Source organism: Alexandromys fortis, unplaced genomic scaffold (genome assembly GCF_014885135.2).
Source record: "Alexandromys fortis isolate MF-2015 unplaced genomic scaffold, M_Fortis_MF-2015_v1.1 scaffold_144, whole genome shotgun sequence".
Lineage (NCBI taxonomy): Eukaryota > Metazoa > Chordata > Mammalia > Rodentia > Cricetidae > Alexandromys > Alexandromys fortis.
This window is the reverse complement of record NW_026068021.1, coordinates 2,802,014-2,829,115: the sequence shown is the minus strand read 5'-3', so window position 1 is coordinate 2,829,115 and position 27,102 is coordinate 2,802,014. Positions and strand designations below refer to the sequence as shown.

The 27,102-nt window shown below is 48.9% G+C and overlaps 1 protein-coding gene across 1 annotated transcript in view; it reads right to left on the bottom strand.

Annotated features, from left to right (window-relative positions):
- Positions 1-27,102, bottom strand: part of Mad1l1 (mitotic arrest deficient 1 like 1) — a 315,330-nt gene that overhangs the window by 148,365 nt on the left and 139,863 nt on the right. The gene's annotated exons all lie outside the window — the stretch shown is intronic.

The following is a 27,102-nucleotide window of genomic DNA, read 5'->3' as shown; positions in this document are numbered from 1 at the left end:
CGTGGTGCTCTTACAGTCAGGAACTTCAGCATGCACCTGTAGTCCCAGCTACTCTATGGGCTGAGCTAGGAGGATTACTTGAGCCTAGCTTCGACAACTTAGCAGACACACCGCATCTTTAGGAGGAGAAGAGGATTATAGAGCACAAGAATAAAAGTTAATGTAAGCTATGTACTTTTAGTAACAAGGCAGTGATGGTGAGTTCCAATTACCAACTTTATTAAGGTCTCAAGGGGCTGGAGAGAGGCCTCAGTGGTTAGAGGTGTGTTGCTCTTACAGAGGGCCTGAGTTCCATTCCCAGCAACCACATCTGGCAGCTCCAAATTACCTGTAATTCCAGCTGCAGGGAATCCCATGCCTTTCACTTCTGCAGCCACCTGCACTCACATGCACATACCCACCCTCCCCACAAAAGGCACATACATACGCATTATTTTTATATTAATAAAAACAAGTGATGAAGGAAGAAAAATAAGGAGACAGAAAAGACGGGGGGGGGGGTGTGGAAGAGAGGAAGAGACAGAGAGAAAGACGTACCTGGGCACTTTTCTGGCACAGCTGTGGGTGGGCCAGTTGGTTTCTCCAGAGACGACTGACTGACTACATCAGCCCCTGGGCTGTGATCCATCCACATGTGAACACTTTGCCGTATATTACAGTTGTTACAGTCACAGGCTGCTCCCACCACCTGCTCCCACCACCAAGCCTTCCAACCATACCATAACAAACTGAAATCAAAGTACACCCTTTCTGCTTCTTGGCACAGCTATGAATTAACTAAATAATACATACTGGCTCACTAATTGTGACAAACGAATCAGAGCAAAGCAAGAGAGTAGGGACAACTTCAAAGTTCAAACATTAATAAATGTATATATAAACAGCAATAGGGTTCTGTGCTACACAGCTGTAATCTCAACTCAGAAGGCGGAAGCATGAGAACCAGAAGTCCAAGGTTAGCTTTGGCTACATAAGAAGTTTGAGACCAACCTGAGCCATGTGTACACAACAGTTGGTATGTACATCAGTGTATGTATATCTTCATATCATGTCGACATCCAGGAGCATACGGCTGAGGAATCAAGCAGGAGCAAATGGCTCAAGGGTGCCGTAGGGAGAAAGGAATGTACTAATTTTTACTAGACTTTGATATTAACAGCCTATCTTCTCATCAGCAGTGGAGCCACTAAGAAGAATCACATAAAAGCACACCAGGTGACCAAGATAATGAGGAGAGAAAAACAGAAGGGAAAGTTTATTCTATGACAAAGTACAAAAACAGGAGGGGGGGTGTGGAAGCACAAACAAAAAGACCAGTAAGATAGATAATTTAAATGCAAATGTGTTAAGCTGAGAACATAGCTCCACAGTAGAGCCCCTCTCAGAATCCCAGAGCAAGGAACAGACAGCCTTGCTCAGCAGTAGAGGAGCTTAAGTATGGCTATAGTGGTAGAATGCCTGCCTAGAACCCCAGTGAGGGGCTGGGGGTGTGGCTCAGTGGTCGAGCACCTGCCTAGAACCCCCAATGAGGGGCTGGGGTGTGGCTCAGTGGTAGAGCACCTGCCTAGAACCCCCAATGAGGGGCTGGGGTGTGGCTCAGTGGTAGAGCACTTACTTACCTTTCATGTATAAGACCTTTGGTTCTTTCTGATTCATTCACAGAGGAATAGATTTCTTATTACATAAAAGAAACTAAATATTTCAACTTAGAAAAACACTGCCTGTTTGAATAAAGAACACTAAACCTATACTCCACTTATAAGAGAATGTTTATAACCAAATAATGAAGTTTCAAACGGAAGTTGGAAGAGCAAAGGGTGCAGATATAAATACGGAAGCTGACGGCCTCTACAGAACTAATCACTGGAAGAATCCACAGGCGCTGATGAATTCACAGGCAGAGAACGAAGACTACTTTCAATCAGCGTGTGCCTCCTAGAACAGTATCTAAGGACACAGGATGCTAACTGACAAAGCTAACAGAAGACAGGCTGTCTACAAACAGTCAGACCACAGGAAGCTTCACTGGGATACACAGAAACTCAACAGGGCAACTTTCCACTGACACAGGCATCTGCAGGTGACGACATCAGCAGCCGCAGGTCCACGACCCGTGCAGAGGTGCTACACGAACACACGCTACCAGGGGGCCATGAAGCAGATTTCTTAAAGTTTCTTTCAGACAGAGTCTCACACTGTGCTTCAGGCAGGCCTCAAACTCACAGTAATCCTCCTGCTTCTATCTCCAGAGTGCTGGGATGATAAATGTGTGCCACCTTTTTAGCCACGCATCTTGATACATTTTAAAAGACTGATATCAATCAAAGCATAGTTTGAGGACAAGGAAGCTACAGTAGAATTAAATGATGCAAGAGATAAAAACTTAGCAAATGGATTTAAGTTAAGAAATCTATTTGTGAATAACCCAAAAATGACAACGGAAATGGAGAAATACTCCAAACTACCGAGTTTCAAGGTCCCCGAGGATCCGTGTGTTGAAAGCCTGGTGCCCACTGTGGTACTACTCAGAGCTACTAGAACATTTAGGAGGTGGGGCCAAGGGAAAGAAAGTGAGGTGCCTGGGGGCATGACCCTGAAGGAGATTGTGGGATCCCAGGCTCTTCCTTGCCATCTCTTGGCTTCAGGACCTGAAGGTAAAGGACTTGGCCTCACTACATGGTTGGCCAGGATGTATGATCTGGCCACAGTGTAAAACCATAATTCAGTACAGCACAGAATTGCCAAATAAGCATTTTTCTTCATAAGGATAATCTTGGCAACCTACTATCATGACGGAAGGCTGCTTAACACAATAAGGAAAATAAAATATATGAAGCACACAGCATGCAACTAAATTACAGCCTTAAAAGCAGACATCTAAAGAGAAGATAGAATAAGAACCAACCAGCTACATACACAACTCATATTCAAACACGAATTAATGCCACAGAAAGGAGGGAGCAATATGAAAAGCAAACGAGTAAAAGAGAATAAATATTATAGAGAATTAATAAAGCCAAAAGTTGGCTCGTTCAAATGACTAATAAAATTAATAAGCCCTTGGGCTGGGAGAGAGCTCAGCAGTTAAGAACATATACTGCTATGCACAGGACCCGAGTATGGTTCTTGGCATCAATATCGGGTGGCTCACACCCGCCTGCATCTACAGCTCCAGGGGCAGCTGACACCGTCTCTGGCCTCTACAGGCACCTGCACGCACATGTGCATACCCACAGAGATATTCACATAATAAAATAAAATCTCTTTAAAAAGTTAATAAACCCTTAATGTTTATTAATAAAGAAATAAAGATTAACAAGCAAGGGTGAGAGGGAAGCAGTACACATCAGAATACTAATAGCACTGGGGGAGGAGCGCTGCAAAGGTAGCTCCGTGGGTAAGAGCACTGGCTGCTCTTGCAGAGGACCTGGGTCCAATGCCCAGCACCACACGGAGCCTCACAACCATCTGTAACTCTGGTTCCTGGTTTAAAATAAATAAATAAATAAATGCAGATGTGGAGATGGCTCAATACACACAAGCAGAAGGACCTGAGTTAGGATCCCAAGCACTCATAAAAAAGCTGCATTGGTGAGAGACTCTGTCCAAAAACACAAGGTGGAAGCTCAAGAAATGGCTCAGTGGTTAAGAGCACCAGCAGGTCCTGCTGAAGACCTGAGTTCAGTTCCCAGTACCCATGTTGGAGAGCTCACAAACGCCTGTAACTCTAGTTCCAGAGGACCCAATACCCTCTGCTGAACTCTGAAGGCATCTGAATACATGTGATATACATGTATTATATACATATGTGAAAAATCTTTTTGTATAGGTAGAGTGCAATTCAAGAAGATACCCTCTAGTATCTACATGCATACACTCACATGCATACCAGGACACACATGCGAGTGCTCACATACAAAGAATAATTTAAGCTATTGAGGCTAGAGAGATGGCTCAGTGGGTAAAGGGCCTGTCATTCAAGCATAAAGACAGAGCTCAGACCCCCAGCATCCACTTAAATCCATATAGCCACATGAATCTGTGACTCCAGGGATGGGGAGGGAAGAGGCAAGCAGATGGCTGGAACTTACACGTAGACCAGTAGCTTACACACTGGTGTAGTCCAGCAGACCATTAAGGAGGAAGGAAGCACCAGTCTTACAGAACTGCAGCTGGATGGCTAAGCAAGTGCAGGGCTAAGCTACAATGCATAACCCTCAGGGGAGAAGCGCTTCGTCCTAGGCCACCTGTGGGGCTCCACATTTGAAAAGTCAGAAGCCAATCCACATTAACAGAATAAATGAGAAGTCATACAATATCAATATTTGCAGGGGAAAAAATTGCTTAAAATTGGTACCTATCCACCATGGAAACACAATACAGAAAAAAGCCTCTTAGGGCCGATGATATGTCCCAGCAGGTAAAAGCGCTTGCTCTACAAAAGTGATGATGACCTGAGTTCCACCCTAGGTCCACGGTGGAAAGAGAGATCTAGCTGTCGGGAGTTTTCTCACCGCCACACTTCCACATGAATGCTGTGTGGTATGCACACCCCACACCCCCGCACATATACACACATGCATACAAGTAATGAATAAAACAAAGCAAATGTTCAAAGAGAATTTGAAAAGAGCCCCCTAGCACATGAAGGCTAGAGGGCCTGCTGACTGGCTGCATCTCCTCCCGAGGACAGCGTGAACTCTAACTACCGGCTTAGCTGAGACTGGCAGGGAGGGGCACTCTGCCATTAACCCCTCTGTTCAAAGCGGCCGCCGCTGAGCTTCTCAGAAGTGGAGCAAAGCAAGAAAAGAACCTGAAGTATAAAGGCTGAGAAAGAAGGTGACATGAATTGCCAGCACAAGACACAACTGCGAACAGATAATCCGACTTAATCTACAAAGGATTACTAAAGCAAGTACGTTTAGCCATGCCACCACCTGACTGGAGCAAGATCATCAAGGATAAACAAACAGAGCCTGGTTCCACACCAAGGGAGGAGGAGCCCAGGTTCAAGGGCTCCCTGGGTGGTGGGGCAAGTGCAAGGCCATCATGAGTTAATGAGACTTTGTCTCAAAATAAAGCACCAGAGGACTGGGGGCTGCAGCTCACTGGTATGGTGCTTGCTGAGCAAGGCCCTAGGTTTGGTCCCCAGGCTCAGTCCCCACCCCTGCAGGAAAGAAATGTATTCACTTGAAATTCCCACACTACAGCACAATCTATTAGATGTAAGATTTGATGAAAGGCATTGTGATGGTTAATTTCTGTCCGTGACTGTCAGCTTGGCAAGAACTGGAATCAAGGTGACTCCAGGTCTATAGGATATTCCCTGAACAGATAACTAAGTGGGAAGGCCCTCCCCCAGAGTGGATGGTGCCTTCCAGCGGTGGTTCAATGTGGTGGTTTGAATGAGAAACATCCCCCACAGGCTTCTGTTTTTGGACTCTTGGGCCCCAGGTGGTAGAGCTGTTTGGGGGAGGTTATGGAACCTTTAGAGGGTGTAGCCTTACTGGAGGAAGCATGTCACTGGAATTTTATAGGCTCACCCTATGCTCTCTGCTTCCTGGACGTGGATAAAACTGTGATCAACCAACTCCCTACTCCTGCTACCATTTCCTGACTTCCTCCTCTCCCCACAATGGACTCCTCATGAGCCAAAACAAACCTCTCTTTTCCAGCAAAAGAAAAGTAACTACTATACCCAAAGATAAGGAGTCTCAGAGAAAAGCTGTTGCTTTTTGCCTGCTCCCCTCTGCCTCTTGCTGGTGAGTGTATCTACTCTGCTGCTGCCTCTGATGCCTCTGCCACAGTGCACAGTGGGGAAGCCAAGGAAGCAGGAGGCTGAAGCAGGCGTTCTGACTGCATCCGCAGTCAGGAAGCAGAGGGAAGAGAAAGCATGCTGAACAGTGCTTCTGCCCAGGGATTAACATGGGAGCCCTGCAAGAGCAGTGCACTTATGGGTAGACTAGCACACAGAAACCCTATGTCCAAGCCCTGGGCCAGAAAATTCACAGCAGCATTGCTCAATACTGCTGGGTAGGAAGACACCCAAATGTCCACCATGAGAAGGCGGAAAACACACATGGCACTCTCAGAGATCATTATGAAACCTCTGTGTCCAGCTACGTGTGCAGGAATCCATGAAAATGAAATTCAAAACCAGGCAAAGCTAACAATGAGGTTGGTTCTGGGAGTAGCCAAGAGCCACAAGGTACCAGAGACTAGTCACCTTGTGTTCTGCTGGGGTCCACAGACACACTGACCTTGTCTACATTAGTACATTTAGTGAGGAGTGATGTGGCCCAGGTCCTGAACTCACAGCAATGCTTTTTACTTCAGCATCCTGAGGTCTGGGACTACAGCAGGCACTGCCAAGCTCCACTTAACATGAAAGTTTTTACTTAGAAAGCTATGTGTGGTCTCGAAAGTGCACTACATACCTGAAGACAGCTGAGTGGATGGCCTCCATCTGAGGCTCAAACACTGCCCCAACAGGAACCTCATGGGGGGAGGGAGTGCTAAGGGAAAGGAGAAGGCAATGTGAGACCCCGCACGGGAAGATGGAAGGCAAGGGTGGCGAGCAGGGACCATGGTGTTGGGTTCATCTGAGAGCTGGGATCGTCACTAATAACAGAGGGACACGGAAAGATGAAAAAGCATGAGGGGTCGGAGTTGTGACACTGGGCTCTCAAGCCAGACTTGGCCTCACCATCTGCCAGATCCCTGGCAACAAATGATGCTTTAGATGTTGAAACAGGTCAAAAAAGGATGCTGAGGGAGTCTACAAGATGCAGCTGAGGCCACCAGGCCTTGCCGTGTCCACAAGGCACTGACAATGAGAAAGGAGCCCAGAGAAGCCAGGTGGGGCATAGAGAGAGTTGGTTGCCCTGCACCCCACCCTTAGCAGAAGCAGTGAGGGAAACAAGAGGCTATGCCCCCAGTGGTTGTTTGAACAAGGGGTGCAGACAAACGTCTCTGGGTACAAAAGTGTTCACAGTCATCAAAGCTCATTAAATGTGGTTAATTGGGTGAGGCCAGTCCCACTGATGACGAGAGAATGAGAGGATAATTTTAGTGAAATGCAGTTCCATTAATTTCCATATAGTCTCTTGAACAAAGCGCTAACAAAGTGTTACCAAACGCATTTCTTGCTTCGATTCTTTCATGAGTAGATAAGGCTAATTTAGAATTAGCACACCACTCACTTAGGCCAATTAGAGCCGATTAAACAGGGTCCCTGGTCTGTTCCCATGCGTTGTGCTTCCTGGGTGGGCTAGGGCTGGGGAGTCAGAAGTTCAACCCTTCCAACAATGCAGGAAGCTGTCAACACATGCTCACAGACACATTATCAGATGCTGCGTGGGGAGCGAGAAAACCGACTTCTGTTGGGTGCCCATCGGCCACCACACTCTGTAAGTGTGGACACGGACAGACAGCAGCCTTGCAGAATACCTGGTAGCCTGCCCTCAAGGCTGCCATCCTTCCTTCGGCAGTTCCGAGTCTTCTCCCTGAACTGTGGTAAGCCTCCTGATGTGGTCACCTCACCTGCCATTGAGCCAAGGGCATCATGTGCTGAGCCACCTTCGGGGTCACCAGCTTCTGTAGAGACCCACTAGACACAGCCAACAGAGTCCACCCCCTCATCAGCCAGGCTTGTGGCTGCACAGTAAATGTGTCTGGCTCCCTGTGGGTAGCCGGAGGCTAACACAGCTACTCATAAGGCAGGGCAGGTTAAGAGTCTCTCTTTGGGCTAGAAAACAGTGCAGACAGCACCACACACACCCAGTGACTCCCTGAGTCACTGCCTCTGACTACTTCCTGCCCAGCCCCCAGCTGGAGGGGACAGAAGAGGAGGAGGCCCTCAGCACTCTGTACTATGAGCCCCAGCCCCCATGTTCCTGCAATTTCAACCTTCTGAGAAAAAGCTCTACAACACCTATTGTAGGAAGGAGTGGGAATCAATTGAGACTTCCCAAAGCAATCTTACTCGGGCTTCACACTGCTCTATTACAAACTCCATTTCATTTACGCTACTTGTATAATGCATTCCCAGCACCCACCCTGAGCCAGCCCTGTGCTTCCAAGCAGCGACTCCTTACACCAGTGCGGGTGATTCTGTGGGCAATGCATTAGAGCTGATCTTCCCGGGGTGACACCAACAGCTGCGAAGTGATGAAGCTGCAATGACTGTCCTACGGCAGGCTCCTCCCTCAGTGTCCTCAGAGAGAGGTGAGAAACAGGTCCGTGGTGACTGAGCAGAGAGATGGAGGGGCTAGGACAGCCTCAGGCCTAGCGCGGTGTCACTGCTACTCAAGCACATCGCACAGGGCGCAGGAGGAGGCTAGAGAACAGTCTGCAGCAACTGGATGCAGCTGATGCCCTGGATGCCCAGCCTGGCTCTGCCAGCTTCAGACAGTCCCTTTTCCCCTCCAACCTTCTGTTTCTGCAACCAGTGAGGAAGAGACTGACTCGGACAACTTTGTGATTTTTCGGTTTTATGATGCTGAGCAGCTGGTTCAACAGGGGACATCACAGACAGCTGGGCACCTCAGAGTGCGGGCCAACATCATGACCTTGTCTTTACTCTGCGAGGGCCTGACTGCCTACCCAACCTAAGATTCCCCCAGCTGCATGGGTTCAAGCCCCACCCCTCCTGTAAAACTCCTCCCACTACAAGACTCTAACCTAGCTATTACTGCTGATGACCAGACCTCTAGCCATCTGGAGCACAAGTTATTAACCTGTGGGCCATGACCCTTTTGGGGGATGAACAGCCTTTTTAGGAGAGTTGCATATCAGATATTTATATTACAATTTATCAAAGCAGCAAAATTACAGTTATAAGTAACAATGGAAATAACTTTATGGTTGAGGGTCACTACACCATGAGGAAGATTAGGAAGGTTGAGAACCTTTGATCTGGAGGGACTGGACCAAGTCAGTGTACTGTTCCCAGGTCCCCAGGCAAAACCTAGGGAACATTCTCGTGAACTCTTCTGGTACAAGCTGAGAAAGCAACACTACAAACCCAAGTTGAGGGGCCTCCTTCAGCTGGCAAACAGCATACCAAGTGCAGACATGATCCCTTTGTGCTTGCGTGCACTCATAGAGCACTGGGACGCCCAGTTATGGTCTACTCTTTTCAAGGAGACAAGATCCCAGAATGACTTTTCTTGGCCCATGCTGGGGGGATGGAAGCAGGACGATTCACCCTATTCCACCCATTTCTAGGTTTCTTCTTCTCAAACCTGTACTAGTTGAGATGCAGGTAAGAGAATGGAGAGGCTTCGGGCACAAGAGCGCCCAGGGTGACTGCCAACACTGCCACTGTGTCATATTCCAATGCTCACAGGAGTGGTGTGTACCCCAGAATGGACCCCAGCAAGGGTCTCGATGGAGAAGGCAGTTAGACATCAACCCATCACACGAACTTCATCATCTCCCTTGGCTACCAGGATAGGGAATTAAAGGCCCCACACAGAAACCACTGGCAATACCAGCCTCCAGTGACACAAACCATGGGTACTAGTCCCAACAGACCAATGAAAGAAGAAACCCCTGAGTGTGAAGCCTGGTGAAGCAGTGTCTTCCCGGAACACCTTCCAGCAGAAGTGTAGACAAAGGAATGTGTGACATGGACAGACACCATTGTGACGTGAAGGCCACAGCAAAAAACCCCTTATCAAACACTATCCAAGATGGCAAAAATCTAACCATCACAAAGGCCAACAGGAGAAATGCAATTAACAAATAAACATGGGGTGGGTGGGTAGAATAAAAGACGGTAAGGTGCCAGGGTGTCCTTAGAAGAACACTTCCTAGCCAGGTGTTGGAGGTGCACATCTTCAATCACACCACTCAGAAGGCAGAGGCAGGTGGATCTCTGAATTTGAGGCCAGCCTGGGCTACAGAGTGAGTTCCAGGACTGTAACATGAGGGCCTACTTGTTGGGGTTTCTGTCCTGCCCAGTTCCCACAGCCAGCAAGTCCCAAAGAAAATCACACAGAGGTCTCCATAAGTTATAAACTGAATGGCCCATTAGCTCAGGCTTCATATTAGCTCTTATAACTTATGTTAGCCCATTATTTTAGTCTATGTTAGCCACATGGCTCAGTACCTTTTACAGTGGGACGGGTCACATCCTGCTTCTTTGGTGTCTCAACAGGACTGCGGAAAGAGCTTCCTTCTTCCCAGAATACTCCTGTTCTCTTTGCCTCGCCTCTACTTCTTGTCTGGCTACCGACCAATCAGCGTTTATTTAAAACATAACAGAACAGCCAAGGCTACACAGAGAGATCTGTCTCAGGGTGAGGGGAAGCAGCCACTACCTTGTGCTTCTTGGAAACCAGGCACACAATGCTGGCCAGACCTTGAACCCAGCAACTCCATCTGACAGGTGAAGCTACTGGAGTGGTAGAAAGTCAGAGACTACCAAATCACAAGTAAGGCAGAGGCGGAGGCATGTATCTCTACAGAGAAGCAGAGTGTCGGTGACTGGCACCTGTTCCAATGGCATGTTCTGTGGCAAACACAGATTTGGCCCCAGCACTTGCATAGTTACTGATGGGACAGTGAGTGTAGAAACAGGAGAAAGACACACACAATGTGTGTTCCGTACAGACATGTGACAGGCTTTCCAAATGGCTGCTATACTTCTTTTTGAATGGTTTCTTTGTTTGTTTGCTTGTTTTTTGAGACAGGGTCTCAAGCTGACCTGCAGTTCACTTTGCAGCCAAGGATGTCCTTAACGACTGATCCTCCTGCCTCTACCTCCCAAGTGCTGGAATTACAGGTATGAGCCATTATATCTGGTTTATGTGGCATTGGGATCAAACATAGAAGTTGGGACCACAAGCTTGGAAGAGCCAAATGAGTTGGTGTCAAGCCCAAGGGCACTGGTTACTAGGGGAGTGTGAGAGGGAACCACAGGAAAGGGACCTTAACCCACAAGCCAGCATCTGCTCTTGTCAAGCCACAGGCCACGTGCACTGCAGGGCAGCTAAGAACAAACACAGATACAAATACAAATCACAAGCTTACTTCAAAAGCAGAGATGTATGTATGGGGGAGGAGTTGTACCTCAGCTGCATCATTCATTTCAAGCCTGAACTTTGTAGACAACAGCACCATATCACAATTTCAAAAGGCTGAACACACACTGGACAAAGTGTCCCATCTAACCAGGACCAAGATTCTGCTATGTGCAGATGCCCAGCCTGCTGCTGGAAGTTTCTCACAGTTTATCTGTATATTACAAAGATAAACCCAAGGTCTGCAACCTGCTGCTGGAAGTTTCTCATAGTTTATCTGTGTATTACAGAGATAAACCCAAGGCCTGCAACCTTCTGATGGCCTCTGGTAACAGCCAGGACCCCAGAAGATAAGATTCGGAAAGCTGCCCCCAGAGACCCATGGCACACTGTGTACATCCCCAAAGATGAGGCCCTTGTGTGATACTCTATAAACAGTTGCTGTGTCCCAGATGCAGTGCAGGGGCCACATGCTGCAAGGGGACATGGGAAACAGGCAGAATAGTGTCACACACTTAGAAACCCAGAGCCAGGCTGTCTCCATGTGGGCACCAACACGATAGGAAGTGGTCAGCTGAATGCAGCCCACGTCTGCAACCCTTCACTCCTGCCACCATGTGCCCCTCTTCCCCAAGCTGCCATTGTACCAGAGGAGGCTCCACCCTCAGCAGAGAGCACAGCCCTGAGCGAGCCTCTGCCATAAAAGAGTCAGGCCAGCTTCTCCTCCCTAGTAACAGGCTGCAATTTTTTAGAACTGTTTTAGATTTACAAAGAATGGGAAGATAACAGACATGTCACAAACCACACCCAGCCTCTGTTACTTGTGGCATACTCAGGGCTCAGGCAATGGTTCCTAGCTTATGCAGAGACATCCAGCTGCCTCTTCCTCCCACCTCACCTCTGCCACCCCACTCCCCTGCTCTCCAGGATCCCTCACCCCAGGATCTATCCACCACACCACACAGCCTGCAAGCACATGCTCAGGCAATCTTGCTGGCTTTCCTACATCCCTGGAGACCTGGACCATGATGAGGATAACTCTGGCAGCCTGTGAAATTTGCTAGGTTTTTCTCCACAGAAGGACTGGGGTTGGAAATCACTGGGAAGAGACTCAAGAGGCAAACTCACTGTTTTGTCATGCACATTCAGGTGACTCATTAGTGTGACTTTAGACTAGAGCAGGCCCTGGTCTCCCACTGCAGATGACATGGGAACCTACCACCCGAAGCCACAGAGAGGGACCTATGGTCCATGCTCAAGGGAGGAGAGCAACACAATCTGGAGACTCCAGTTCCAAGTTCCCAGTGTTGCCCCACTCACATTGGCCAGCACAGACACATGGGTCTGAGATTCCTGTGCTAGGAGGCCTGCACTGCCTCACTGCCCTCCAGAGCTCATGACACTGGCTTTCAGGAGACAGTGGGGCGTTGTGAGGCACCCTGATTGGTTTATTTATAAAGGCAGGGGTGTGAATTTGATCTGTGCTGACATTCCACACTCTCAGTTACATTTCCCAACTTCCACCCAGTCTCAGTGGCAGTGGTTTGTCCCACAAGATATCTTCTGGGTGCAGGGTATGCTCACTGCAGGGGGCCCTTCACCTTCTAGGCTGCTCTCAGATGTCAGAGCAAGGAGGGGTGCATGCTAACCTGGGCAGGGACACCTACTCAAGATATGGCTACCTCTATAGTAAGCAAGATCCATGTTCCTGGGGTATACCCAGCCCTTTGCCTGCAGCGTAACGACCATTCTTGTCCCATGCTGACCCAAATCCAACAGAGAGAACCCTGGATGTGTACCTCCTGCCAGCCACCTACTCAATTGCTCGCTTCTAGATACACATGTGCCACTCAGATCACATAACATGTACTCCCAAGGGCACAATGCTATCCCCAGAGCATGGTGCTCCTGTGTACCTAGTCACTCTCTGGGGATGCAGGCCAGCAGTCCTCCGACCTGGAGGTCTAAGAGACTGTGGTGGTAACTGCTCCTTTGTCTGAGAAAGCCAGAGCTTTTGACCCACATCCTTATTAGGACTGCAGCTCCTATCTATCTGTACATCTGCTATCCAGTGCATAAGAACAGACTTCATTGCTTCATTGTTTCAAAAAGCACCACGTGCTACAGGAAAGACATTGGGTAGCCACTTATTAGAAGATATTTACTAAAGGTCACACAGTCACTGATATTTATTTCATATGTGGATATTGTGCTTTGAAAAAAAGAGGGACTAGTGTGTTGCCTAAACCATTATCATTAAGTTAAAACTTCAGAATTTTCACTTATTCTTGGTTTCCAATATTTTATAATCATATACTATTTTTGTATTTAGACATATGTATATACACAATCATTTGGGGCAAAAACAAAAAAAAAAAAACAAAAAACAAAGAACAAAAAGGCACCACGATAATTAACCAGCGCGAATTACCAGTGGAAGACAGTCCTGGGGATGTTTACCTGACAACCCAGCTGCTCAGGAGGCTTAGGCAGGACAACTAAGTTCAAAGCTAGCCTGGACTGTAGCGGAGAAAAAGGACTGGGCTGAGCAATGGGGCATCTGCCTAGAATCAAAATAAGGGGCAGAAGGCAGGGACCAATGTTAGAGCACTTGCCTAGAATCTCATCATTGAGAGTCTGGGGAGATGGATCAGTGAGTAGAACATGGTGACCATAAATTCCAGAGTTAGGACTTGGGAGTGAGGCTCAGTGACAAACTGCTTGCCTGATACTGTGAAGTCCTATGTTCAGTTTCCAGGACCACAACTAAAAGGGGTAGGGAACGTCCCTTTGAGCTGGTACCGGCAGGAGACAGCACCTGACCTGCAGTCTCATGCTATGAAAAAGGGAAGAGAGGAGCTATATGTATACTGCACCCCATCCCCTGCCCTTCATACATCTGTGTGCAGGTCCGTACACTGCACCCCATCCCCTGTCCCTCATATATCTGTGTGCAGGTCCGTACACTGCACCCCATCCCCTGCCCCTCATATATCTGTGTGCAGGTCCGTACACTGCACCCCATCCCCTGCCCCTCATATATCTGTGTGCAGGTCCGTACACTGCACCCCATCCCCTGCCCCTCATATATCTGTGTGCAGGTCCGTACACTGCACCCCATCCCCTGCCCCTCATATATCTGTGTGCAGGTCCGTACACTGCACCCCATCCCCTGCCCCTCATATATCTGTGTGCAGGTCCGTACACTGCACCCCATTCCCATCCTCTCATACATCCGTGAGCAGGTCTTCTGAGTTAAAAGAACTCCTTAAAAGGCCTTCAACTGAAAGAACAGGTTCTAAGTCTCCCCGGTTCAATAAGAGGGGAGCCTAATCCTGGTGGCTGCAGCTCCACACAGCCTGACTAACCCTCTTATCCAGTTTTTAAACTATCACTTCCGAGACTCCCAACTCCCCTGCTGTCCCTTTGAAAAAGCCAGTCACTTCTGCATCAGGTGCAACAGAGCTGAGCCCTCCTCTGCTGTCAGCGGAGAGTAGAATGAACTTGTTCACCACGGTTACATCTGGCTGTGCAGGTAGGGAACATAGCAACAGGCCACTGTCCTTTCCTTGACCCACTGAGACAGGGTTTCTTCCAGGTACACAGGTGCCATGTACCACCAAGAGGTGATACTACACCTAAGTGTTGCGTGTCACCGTAGCCATGGCAACTAAAGCAAAACAATACAGTGGTAGCTAGGTTTCATAATGGTAGTGGAGTTACTGACTCTCTGTATGAAGGGACAGGAAATTTAATGTGGGATTCCAACTATTACCCCCATTCCTCCGGGACCCTGCAAGAGATCCTGGGAGATGCTAGTGTACCTGAGATTTGATCTATCACACCTTCTCCTTTGCACCAACTGGTCAATCGTGTCAACTGGTCGATCGTGTCAGGTTGTAAAGTCAAGCTCCCACCTTGATGAGCTACTCTTACCACCTGTGATAAAATAAAAACTAAACAAACTTCCTATCCTGTATGCTTACAGCCAAGTTTTGGTCATGTCACACACTTTTTTGCAAAATAAAATTACCTTGCTGGGCTACCTTCACTTTGTTTGTATTTCTTTGTGCAGCACTGAGATTATTCTTTCCCATTACAGAGACATGACAGCTTGGTCCTAAGGGAGACTCTGAACTCTCCATCCGTTATGGATTGAGTGGTGCAGATGTTTGGGGATCACCCATGTCCCTGGAAGAAATGCTTCACCTGTGTGCTGTAAAAAAGCTCAATAAACTAAGTGAGCTCACCAAGTTGGGTGTCTGTGAAATTGTACTTTGATCTGTCATTCATACTTTATGTTTTGACTGGATGCTCCTTGTGTCTCTCTAGGAAAAATTACACAACAATAAATCACTCTGGTTTGCCTTCCCTGACAGTCTGCCAATAAAGCAAGCTCCAGGCTGGGTACACCCAGTTTTGTCCAAGGGAGAGGCAAGCTGCCTTGTGCCCATTGGCAGAGGTCAGAGAGAATATCACCCAGGAACAACAGCAGGGACTGTCTGTCACTGAAAACGAACACTAGCAGCCACCACCCACCTTCTGATGTTGTGGGCACGCCAGTACCATAGCCTCTGGCCCTGCTGTTGAGTACATCCCACATAGTACCTGTGTGCATTTAGTCATTCGACATGCATCCCGGGACACCATACACATCACAGTCACCTCTCCACAAGGATACCACTCACTTCCGCTGCCAATGGATACTCTGGACAGGAAGAGGACTCCTGAGAAACAGCCCTGGACTCAGAAAGTTTGTGCCCTCCTCTCTGCATCCTCCTAATTTATAAAATTGCTTATGCAAAGATATTACCTTGCATAATGCATTCAGCTGCACAGTGCCAGCAGCAGCCTTAATGGAGAAAGCTTAAGTCAGCCACGTCGTGAGTAGAAGCCTGCTGTTGACTTCCGAGCATGCTGGAGCCCCCTCCCTTATTGTCCTTGGGGGCATGGGACAAACTCACAAAGCATGCGCTGGGCTGGGCTGGCTCCCTGCTACTTTCTCACATGATGTGCAGAGAAGCTGACACCTTTCCAGGCCTCAGTGGCAGCCCACATTTGCATGTAAATAGCTGACAGATACAAGGAAATGAAAGCATGGGAGAGCTCTTTAATTAACTTTAACCCGCTGAAACTCCTGCAGCCACCTCAAGAGCCCTCTGCAAGCTGCAGTTGGGGAGGGCCAGCTATAGGCTGGGCACCAACCCCTACCTGCTGACAAGTCTAGAAGAGCCCATAGGAACCAGGCTGCAAGGGACGCCCAGGTCAGCCTCTAACCTGGCTCACATGCTTCTCAATGGCACTGCCAGAGACAGGCGAGGTGACTGGGAGGATTGGAGGATTGCTGCCCACTGCTCTTTCAAACTGCAGTGTGCTGGTGAACAGGGTTCACAGCCAGGGTCTAGCATACGATGTGAGCTCAGGAAGCCAGCCTGGGGCCACTAACACAGCAGGGGCGACAATCCAGCAACAGAGGCTCCTGCTTCCTGAGAGACCTTCCTCCCCAAGGGAAGAGCTCAGGCCTGCCTCTGGAAGAAGGCAGAAATCAAACTGCCTTTACAAACACACCCTGCATCCAGGACAGCAAACCTGTGGGACCATCATTCAGGTGACTAGCAAGTGGTCTCAGCAGCTTCAGAACCAGTCTGGGGTGTAGAAGTCAGGCAAGAACCCCAAGCACACACTGAGCTCCAGACACCTTGAGCTGTCTCCGTCTACCTGTTCAGCCAGCATCTGCATGGTATGCCTCATTCTTCATGAAGAGGAAGCCTGGAATGCAGGTTGAGCACATGACATAGACACCCAGCACCAGACCACAGCTCTTAGGCAATGGCACAGCCAGAGAAAGCCAGGAGAAGGGCAGGAAATGCAGGGGCTTACATGTTCCTGACAAAGGAGCATGGGAAGGGGGGGTCATTAGTAGCATGGAAGACCACTCCCACTAAACTCAAGTCCCCAGCCCTCTGCTCCGCTCTGACCTAACACTGTTCTATCACAGTCTGTGGACTATGCCCCCTCCCAAGGTCACTATAGAAAGGCTGACCTGCCCCCAAGCACGCGCCCCATGTCAGCCCTGGCTATGCATTTTCTATAATGCCGAACCTCTCAGGAGCATGCAGGGGGCTTAAATGAGGCTGGCTTCCTCGGGAATAAATCACGCTGCTGTAGCCAGCAATATTTCTTTAACCGGTGGTTAATAAAAATCACTGGCGAAGGCTAACCAGTGGATCTAATTTATTTAGAGACTTCCATCAGGCTGTGGATAGAGCCCTTTATAAGAGCTAATATTACAGCGCCGGAGGAAGCCCCAGAAGAGCGGCGGTCACTTAGTGGGATTTGCGGACCCCAGAGCAAAGTGAAAAATTTAACAGGATTCCTCAAGGAAAGAGAGGAGAGAGTGACACGAAGCCAATTTATCACTTAACAAGTGAGTCTCTGCCAGGGTCACCTCAGAACTGTCCCAGGGAGATGATGTCTTCAGCTAGGCCTGACCTCCAAACCAACGGAGACCTTAGCTGCAGCTAAGAACGTGTTCCCAGAGGCCCCAGAAAAAGGCCCAGCCACCCTACAGAGAAGGTGCCACAGCACCCTTGGTTTTCCACATAGTAGGGTACTTTCTCCCTGTCCCAGGAGTGAGGGCGTGAGGAGGGAGGGTTGTCTCGGGGCAAACTGGCTGAGTGCCACCCCAGCACACCTGGCAGAGGGCGGCACACATCACTACACCCTGGAAGCAGCCTCATGCTGGATGCTAGAGGTGCACATGCAGGTGCTAGTGGTGAGCTGGGCTGACACAGCCATCTCTCCATTGCACAGTAGAGACCCTCCAAGGCCTGCATGCTAAGTGGTGTCCCCCGCTGCTTTGGGAATTGGTTAGAGCCAGCCTTTCAAGCCACTTGAACACAGGAGATGGCTTCTTACTAGAGGCCGCCCACTGGCAATATCAGGCAGACCCTGGCCACACCACCTTCCTCCTTGAGCTGGGAGACTGAGAGGAGATAGATTCTTTTTTTTTTTTTTTTTTTTTAGTTTTTTGAGAAAGGGTTTCTCTGTAGCTTTGGAGCCTGTCCTGGCACTAGCTCTTGTAGACCAGGCTGGCCTCGAACTCAGAGAGATCTGCCTGCCTCTGCCTCCCGAGTGCTGGGGAGGGGATAGATTCTTTAACACACTGGAAACTTCTAGTCTAGAAGAGCTGGAAATCTCTGGAAGGTGGAAGCATAGGCACTCTTCACATTTCTCTATGATCTGTCCAGAAATCAAGCACTGTACAGAGAGAACATCAGTGTAGGCTGACAGAAAGACTGGGGATGATGACCCTGCACACCACCACAGGTTCAAGCTTAATAAAGTCGCAAGGCATTAACAAAGATTCAACATCCCACCTTCTTCTCAAAGGAGAGGTGGAACCCCTGACCTGGCTGGAGTTACCCCACAACCCCTAGACCCCACACTGGTAGAAGGCTCCTTCTTTACTTATGGCGACTGCAGCAGTGTGCCAGCCCCAGCCATAATCCCTGGGAAGCACAGCCACACACCAGGTTTGGACACTTAACACCCTAGATTGGACAAACCCCACTGTCAGGCTTAGTGGATGAGTGAGAGCCCCAGGGAGAGCCCCTGGGTTTCCTGTTCTGCAGCCCCACTTAGTCAAACCACCTTCAGCCCACGCTGCTCTTTCCTCCAGTCCTCGGGCCTTTCTGGCTAGCATCATTTCCCAGCTCTCCCTGGCTCTGCAACTCAAGATGAGCTGACCTAAGGCAAAAGCCAGTAACGAGCATGCACACAGGCTCACTCTGTGTCATCAGGCACAGGCTGACAGCTTTAGCCCCTGCAACAGCGCTGCAAACCCCAGACAGGACTCTGAAGCAAGCTGGTGGCATTTTTGTCTGACGGAACTTCCCCTCTTCCTCCCTGGGATTTTACTGGGAACAGTCTGGGTCTTCGCTGGGGAAGTTAAGCAAAAGAGCATTAGTTCCAAATAGCACCCCAGCTATTGACTGCTTTCCACTTGGTGATGGATGATATTTAATACCCTCCAGTCGCAGCACCCCAGGTCTGTAAATACTGATCCTGTTTTATTGCTACTTAATCACTATTACGATGGCCACGGCCAGTCTTCCTCCCCTGGGTTTAATGTTCCATGTGATTCTCATGGGAAAATCAGCACAACAGCAAAAGACACAAGCTTTCCAGGACATATACACCCACACATGTATGCATACATGCACAGCACACTTTCGTACATATATATATACGAAACACACACACACAGTGTTCGCACAGCCTGCTTACAGATACACAAACACTCATCCTCACACTCATAGACAGTCCTGTCTCTAGGACATGAGTGGGGCAGCATCATGTAGGAAAGAAGAACTGCCATGCACACCTGATCAGCAACGCCCCCCTCCCATCCCACTCCTAATTCCTGGGCAGCAAACTATCCTAAACCAAGTGCAGCTTCCTCTTCTACGAAAACAAGATTGTGCAAATTTTAGACTTGTTTTCAAAGTGATTTTTTTTCCCATGGAATTATTACAATAGTAATAGTTAATGGAAGTAGGTTGGTCTGATGGAATCAGGCACGTGACTGAACCTCTCAGATAACAGAACTTCAGAAACGTGAAGCAAAGACATCACCAACAGAAACCATAATAGGGCCTAAGGAGATGGCTCAACTGGTAAACAGCTAGCCACAGAAGCACAAGGACCTGAGTTCAGATCCCCACCACTCACATATAAGAGTTGAGAACAGCATAGCGTGTACAATACTGGGGAAGAAGGATGATTCCCTGGAGCTCACCTCTCCCCAGGCCAGTGAGAAACATTGCAAAGAATATGGCATAGAATGATTCAGAATGAAGACACCCAACATGGCCCTCTGGCCTTTATACTCATAACCATGAGCATATAACACAGACAAGAACACACAAACACCTCAAACACACACACAGAGACAAAAATAAAATGTTTCCAAAAGAGGCCAAGCATGCTAAAGCATGCCTTTAATCCCAGCACTCAGGGGAGGCAGAGGCAGGCAGACAATCTTTTGAATTGGAGGCCAACCTGATCTAACTAGCAAGTTCCAGTCAGGACTACACAGAAAAATACACTGAGACCCCATCTCAAACTAAGAAAAGGGAAAAGAAAAAGAAAAAGCCAACAATGACAACCAGAAGTGCAGGTGGCTTGAGGAAACAAGACTGAGTGTTCTTGATCCTCCCAAAGTATAGAGCCTGCCACTCCTTCTGACCTGTGGCCAGGGATCACCCCTCCACCTTGGCTTTGGGGCCCTCAGAGGATCCTTGGAAGATGGTTGTGTGAAGAACTGCACGTTGGCAGCCCCAGTGCTGACCTAAGCAGCACCAGGCCAAGGGCAGACATGAAGGCGGACAGCAGGGGAGGCCGCAGCATGCTCCGCTCAACATCTCTGGAGCAGGTTCCGGGTTGAGCAGGACCAGTTCCAGCACCACTGTTGTGGAGGCTATTTTTGGAAGTTGCACTCGAGAGGCTGTCTTGGCAGGGAACCATGCCTTTGAGCACCACCATCAATTTTCACCTGCAGCCAGCGCCTTTCCTTTCAGGACCAAGGTTATTCAAAGATTTGGATTTCTTCGAAATTGTGTGAAAAAGTTGGACAAGGTCTTCACGGCAGGCAAGGAGGGTTCTGTGGTTTGAACCGAAGTATCAGGGACAAGCTGGGCCTTTGGTGACACTCGGGTGTCTTGCCGACCCCCCTGGACATGGGAGGCCAAATATCCCCTCCCAAGGCTAAGTAACAGGCCGCCTGTTCTGAGTGGAGAAGACCAGACCCAGGCCTAAGAAACCCTCTCTGGGCACCTAGCCAGGTTGGCACCTCTCCTTTCACTAGTGTGCAGCAGTGGGTTAGGACTCCGCACCTAATCCCAGCTAAGGTACTGGCTATGTTGGCTTTAGGTGTTGTTTGAAATTTGAAACAGGGTCTCACACTACAGTCCAGGTTAGCCTTGAACTTGCAGAGATCTACCTGCCTCTGTTTCCCAAGCACTGGCATTGTAAACTCCAACTGAGCTGTGATGTGGATACCCAGAAATGAAAGGATACCCTGGACCCTGATGATGCAGGGCAGCAGGATACACACCTCAAGCTTGGGTTTTGAGGATGCTCACAACGGCTCTGAAGATCAAAATCAATAGCGCGTGAATGCAGTATTTTAGAAAGTCAAGGTTAATAGAAAACAAACCCACAAGTATCCTACTAATATTTCCCTCTAGAAACAGGCTCTTCCAGAATCATCCTGCCATCCCTGCTGTCCCTTATGTCCCGGTTTCCCATCCTGTGGAACCCTGAAGACGGTTCAGAAACAATGACAGCCAGCAGCAGGGTGGTGTGGCCTCCAACTGCATATACCAGCTCCCCTCTAGGAGCCTTTCTGAAGAGGAATAGGAGGACCAGTCCTACAGGATTCCCTTTTGGGAAGGGACAAACTAAATAATGGCAGAGCAGCATGGCAGGTATGGAGGCACACGGGAGACAGACACTAACCACACGGGCTCAACACCTTCAGACATCATCCACCAAGACCAGGAGCCACAGCAGGTCCTGTAGGGCTATCATCGTCACCCAAAATGTGTCTGGTAACCAGAGGAAAGGATGGATGGTGATGAGGACAGGGTACCATGCTCTCCACCATCCACCTCTCTGTCCCATCACTGACGGCTCCACTTCTTCCCATTGCTGGGAAACTGAAAAGACAACTGCTACCACCTTCCAGGTAGCTAATTTTAAGCCATGCCACCAGAAACCAAAGCATCTGTAGCTGCTACCTGGTACCAGTGTCTCCAGATGTCCCTGAAATCCTGTGGAGAGCAGGCACAGGGCCACCACCTATCTTTGGAGCTGGGAATGACACATTTATGCTCTTCCATGCATGCTGGCCTGGCCATGGCAGAAGCAGGCAGTAAGGCTTGGCTGCCATCCTCGTTGCCAGGTTGGAGATCTCCCTGGCCATAGGACCTTGTACAGGAGCCTTCCCCATGCCCATCAGAAGGAGCCCAACACTTGCCAGATTTTGACTGGCTGCAAACAGTGGTGCCAAAGGGCCTGGAGAGGGAAGGTCTGTATCGCAGAGTCAAAAACAAGGGAAACAGGAAACAGGGGAGCCAGTACTAGGCAGGAGGATGGCAGTGCCAGGGGAAGAAGGAGCACAGGCAAAGGCCCTGAGGCACATGGTGGACAGCAAGAGGGTGATCAGGAAAGGACCACCTTCCCTGGGCAGCTCTGGGTCCTAAAGAGGTAGGGAATGGCCTGTATGAAGGTCACCTTGTTGTCACAGATCAGCTGCAGTGGCCGGAGGCAAGCCCCTCCTGCCCATACCCAGGAGCCCCTATCTTAATAACCATCTGCAACTTGGATAGGAACAAAGGCATTTTCTTTTGAGCTCATTTTATTTCCTAAAATTGCTTTTCTCCCTGAAAACTTTTTTTTCCTGTCACAACCCAGTTCCAGGAGCACTCTTGGTGGGACAATGCAAAAGCACTATGCCAAGGACGGCTTTTGGGTGACTTTGCAAATGGCACCTTCCCAGAACGAATGAGTGTGTTCTTTCCTGACTGACAAAATGGGTCCCGGAAAGGCAGGAAATATGGCTCAGCAGAGGGCTTGCCGGGCATCTATGAAGCCCAGGGTTAAATTTGGATGAAGTGGCACGTGTCGCTAATCCTAGCACTGGAGGGGGTAGTGGCAGGAAAATCAAAGGTCAAAGTCAAGGTTGAGACCAGCCTGGATCACACGAGACTAACTCAAAAAAAAAAAAAAAAAAAAAAAAAACAGAAGTGGGACCCAGAAAGACAGGAGCAGGCGATTCACAAACACCTAAACATGCATGTCACAGTTCAGACTAGACCCTGCTGGTCGTGAAAAGAGGGCCATCAGGCTGCACAGAGCAGTCTCCCAGCAGGCGCTGAGGCTGGGGGACATCCCACCAGCTACTCCAAACTGATTGACAATGTCAGTGGAATCAGGAAACTTTAAGTAAGAAGCCAGTAGGCTGGGACCTGAACCTGGCTGGGTAGCTCATTTGTGACAGAACCATTCCATTGTGCCCTGCTTCCCTACAGTGTAGCTCAGAGCTGGCAGTGCAGAGTGCAGAAACCCAGGCACAGGGGCTAGAAAGACAGTTCAGAGCACTGGCTGCTCTTCCAGAGGGCCCAGGTTCAATTCCCACCACCACATGGTAGCTCACACCTATCTGTAACTACAGTTCCAGGAGATCTGACACTGTTCACAGGCCTCTGTAAGCAGTGCACACACATGTACGCAGGCAGAAAAAAAATCCACACACATACAAATCTAAAGTAATTTAAAAAAAAAAAAAAGAAGAAGAAGAAGAAGAAAGAAGAAACCTGGGACTTTGGGGGCCCACAGATGTGAATCCTGTTCCACCTTGACTAAAGATCAGAGAGTTTGAGATTATTCTTAATCTTTCAAAGTTGCTGAAAATAGGTGTGGCTACAAGCAAAATATTCCAACCTAGGTTGTGGTTACTTGGTGTTTTGGACATTAAGATGGCCCATAGAGGTGGATCAGCTCCACACTGACCAAAGGTCAGAGAGTTCAAGCCTATTCCTGCTCCTTCATTTTAAAACAGAACGTTTGACATAGGTAGTGGCTGCCTAAAGGATACTTAGTCTAGGGTATATTCGCTGTATAACCTGCCCAAAACATCAGAATACTTAACCCAGGAAATAATGGCTTCATGTCTCAAGTATTGAAGGAAATAACTATTCTGGTTGTCGTTTGTGTCATGTTAAAGCAGCCTTTTGCCTTCTTCCCCGTTTATCTATAAATGTAGGTGGATTCAGTATTCAGCACTCACTGAGTTGTCCTCCCGGTACTATGCTATGTCTCTGTATTTCCTTTGTATCTCTGTGATGTGGAAGTCCCCTCTGTGTGCTTTGATTGCCATTAATGACTAAAGAAACTGCCTTGGCCTGTTGATAGGGCAGAACTTAGGTAGGTGGGGAGTATTGGGCAGAGTCAGGAAGATGTCATGGATCTGCCACCAGAGATAGACGTTGTAGAACTTTGCTGGTAGGCCACGACCTCGTGGCGATACACAGATTAATAGAAATTGGTTAAATTAAGATGTAGGAGTTAGCCAATAAGAAGTTAGAGCTAATGGGTCAACCAATGTTTTAACTAATACAGTTTCTGTGTGGTTATTTCGAGTCTAAGCTAGCTGGGTGGCCGGAAAGAACAAGTGGCCTCCTCCTTGCAACATCTCTGCCTATTCTGCCTAGCATTTCTAATCCACATGCCCTCGCCCTGGAACATACAAACCCATCACGGCCGGACTGCAACAGATATTACCCCAATGTGTGGCTTAGGACAGATGACCCCCAATCTGGGGTTTATGACATGGAACCATCTTGTTACCCAGGTGCAGAGGCAGAGCTGCCATGAAGGTGAAAGGGGTCTGGAGGGCCAGGGATGAGACAGTACAGCCGCTTCTCACCCAGTATGTGCTTACAGCAGATACAGCCAACAGAAAGCCACGGGGGGGGGGGGGTGTACACAAGTGACCACAAGGAACATATGGCCTCTGATGGTGGGGGGTACACAGATGGAAAACAAGGGCTGCTCTATTCCTATCCAGAGTCAGCTGGCCCCACAAGAAATCTTGAGCAGAGAAGTGGGGTTCAGACACACCCTCTGGCTATCCCCTACATGGAGACTTCCTAACTCAGCAGGATGCAGGCCCCTCCCCAATGATGTGAGCGTTCTATTCTTCTTAGCCCATGGTGCATGCTTGTTTCCTTTCAGAGTACTAAGGGGTCTCTATGGTTCCACCCTAGGGCAGCTACAACACCAATCTCCGAGCAAGCTGCAAGGGAGAGCATGCAGGAGCCTTGAGCAGTGTCCCTATGGCCACTGACCTCACTGGCACTCCAGTCTACCTTCAAACAAAGAAGCACTCTGGTGTGAAGTGTGCATGAGAGAGAGAGAGAGAGAGAGAGAGAGAGAGAGAGAGAGAGAGAGAGAACAGTAGCTCTCACATTTCCATCTTTTCTTTTCTTTCTCCTTTCTTCTTCTTTTATTTTATTTATTTATTTATTTTTGAGACAAAGTTTCTCTGTGTAGTCCTGGCTGTCCTCGAACTTGTTCTATAGAGGCTGGCCTCGAACTCACAGAGATCCACCTGTTTCTGCCTCCTAAGTGCTGGGATTAAAGACATACACCACCTCCACCCATCATATTTCCATGTTTTGAAGTCATCAGATGAAGTGCTAAGGAGATGGCTCATCAATGAGGAGCAGAGTTCAGACCCTCAGCACCCATGTGAAAAGTCAGGTGGACATGGCAACCCAGCAATCAGGAGGTAGTGACAGATCCCTGGAGCAAGCAGGCTAGCTGGACTAGCTCAATGGGCAAAGTCTGCATTCATAGAGAAATCCTGATTCAAATAAACTATAGGGTGAAGGAAGAAGACATCCCATGCCAGCCTCTGACCTCAGCACTCAAACACGGGGTGGGGGGGTGTCTAATTCAGGTTGTGCCAGAGTGATGAGCTTGCTCAGTGTGGTCGGATCTGAAAGGCCCAGAGCCACGGTGATTCTCTTTCCCCTTTGCAGCAGCAGGGGGCAGGCTGGGTACCAGGGGCAGAGAGAAGAAGGGCCCACCAGGAGCCACACTCCAGAGAAGGCCTGCCCCTTTGTCCACTCCTAAGGAACACAGAGGACCCACATGGAGTCAAATTCCTATCTGCACACCAGATCAGACTGCCCAGGGCACCAGGGAGGGCCCTGCAACTTCTCACGGAGGAAGAGCGGTCAGAACTGCAACGTGTGCAACTACTGCAAACTCCAAAGGGTCCTGAGGCCTTCAAGAACTAAATGCCTGCTCAGCCAGGCCAGATCCTGCTACAGGCCAAGGGTTGACTATAAGGCTACCAGTCTCAACAGTGGTCTTAAGAAAGGACTCCCAGACATGCCTGACTAGATGCTGTCCCAGCTACCCAAGGGGCTGCAGCAGGAGGACCTTAAATCTAAGGCCAACCTGGGTAACTTAGTAAGTTTTTACAAAGGGCTAGAGATGTTATTCAGTGGCAAGGTCCTTGTCAATCATGCTCGAGGCCCATGGCTCAAACCTCAGTACAGTATGAGGGACTCCCTCGCCTCCAATGCACAGAAGCAGACACACTGTGCAGAGCGTGCCACACAGACTGTGTAGGGGACACAATGAAAAGAAGATAAGAGAACAGAGCATCCACTCCTGCCAAGCAGCCTCAGCCAAGCCTCTGAATCACACTTAAATCTCAACTGTCTGAGTTAAAAAGAGGGCTGAGGCACCGATCCTGCAGCCTGTATGGCTGCCAGAGGGACGCTCTGCAGCAGACTCCAGAGTCTGCAGAATTACGGGGAACACCATTTACCAAACAACAGCTTTCCCGTGATCCAGAATCATCCGCACAGAGAAGGCACAGAGAAGGAAGATTCCCAGTGTGGCTGGAGTCCCACACTGCGGGACAGTGAAAAGAGGATGAAGATAAGGCTGGTAGTGATGAGCCCAAGGATGGAGCTCTAAGCCAGGACCATAGGACGGGTACCAAACAGCACAGCACAGCACCCACCATCCTCCACCTAACACTAACACCTGCTTTGAAGACAGGGGAATGCCACTCACTACAAGGCCAGAATGAAACCAGAGATAAGTTCTGTGGAGGTCCCAATGTGGTCAGAGGTGCCACAATAGTAAGAGTAAGCAACAGAGCAGAGGGCCAAGGAGACGGCTCAGGGATTAAGAGTGTTTGCTTGTAGAACATGATGACCTGAGTTTGAATCTCCGTACATAAAGTTAGGTATGGCCATACATGCCTGTAGCCCCAGAGTTATGAAAGCATGCAGACACAGGGAATTGCTGTCTAGAAAACTGAGCCAAAATAACAAAAAGAACAAACAAAAAACCATACCCAGCAAGCTCTGGGCTCTGTGGGTTCTCAAGGAAACCAGGGTAATTGGGGGTAGGGGGATGAGACAAGCGTCCTCCTTTAGCCTGAATGTATTCATCCTTTGCACACATGTCTGTCTGTCTGTCTGCC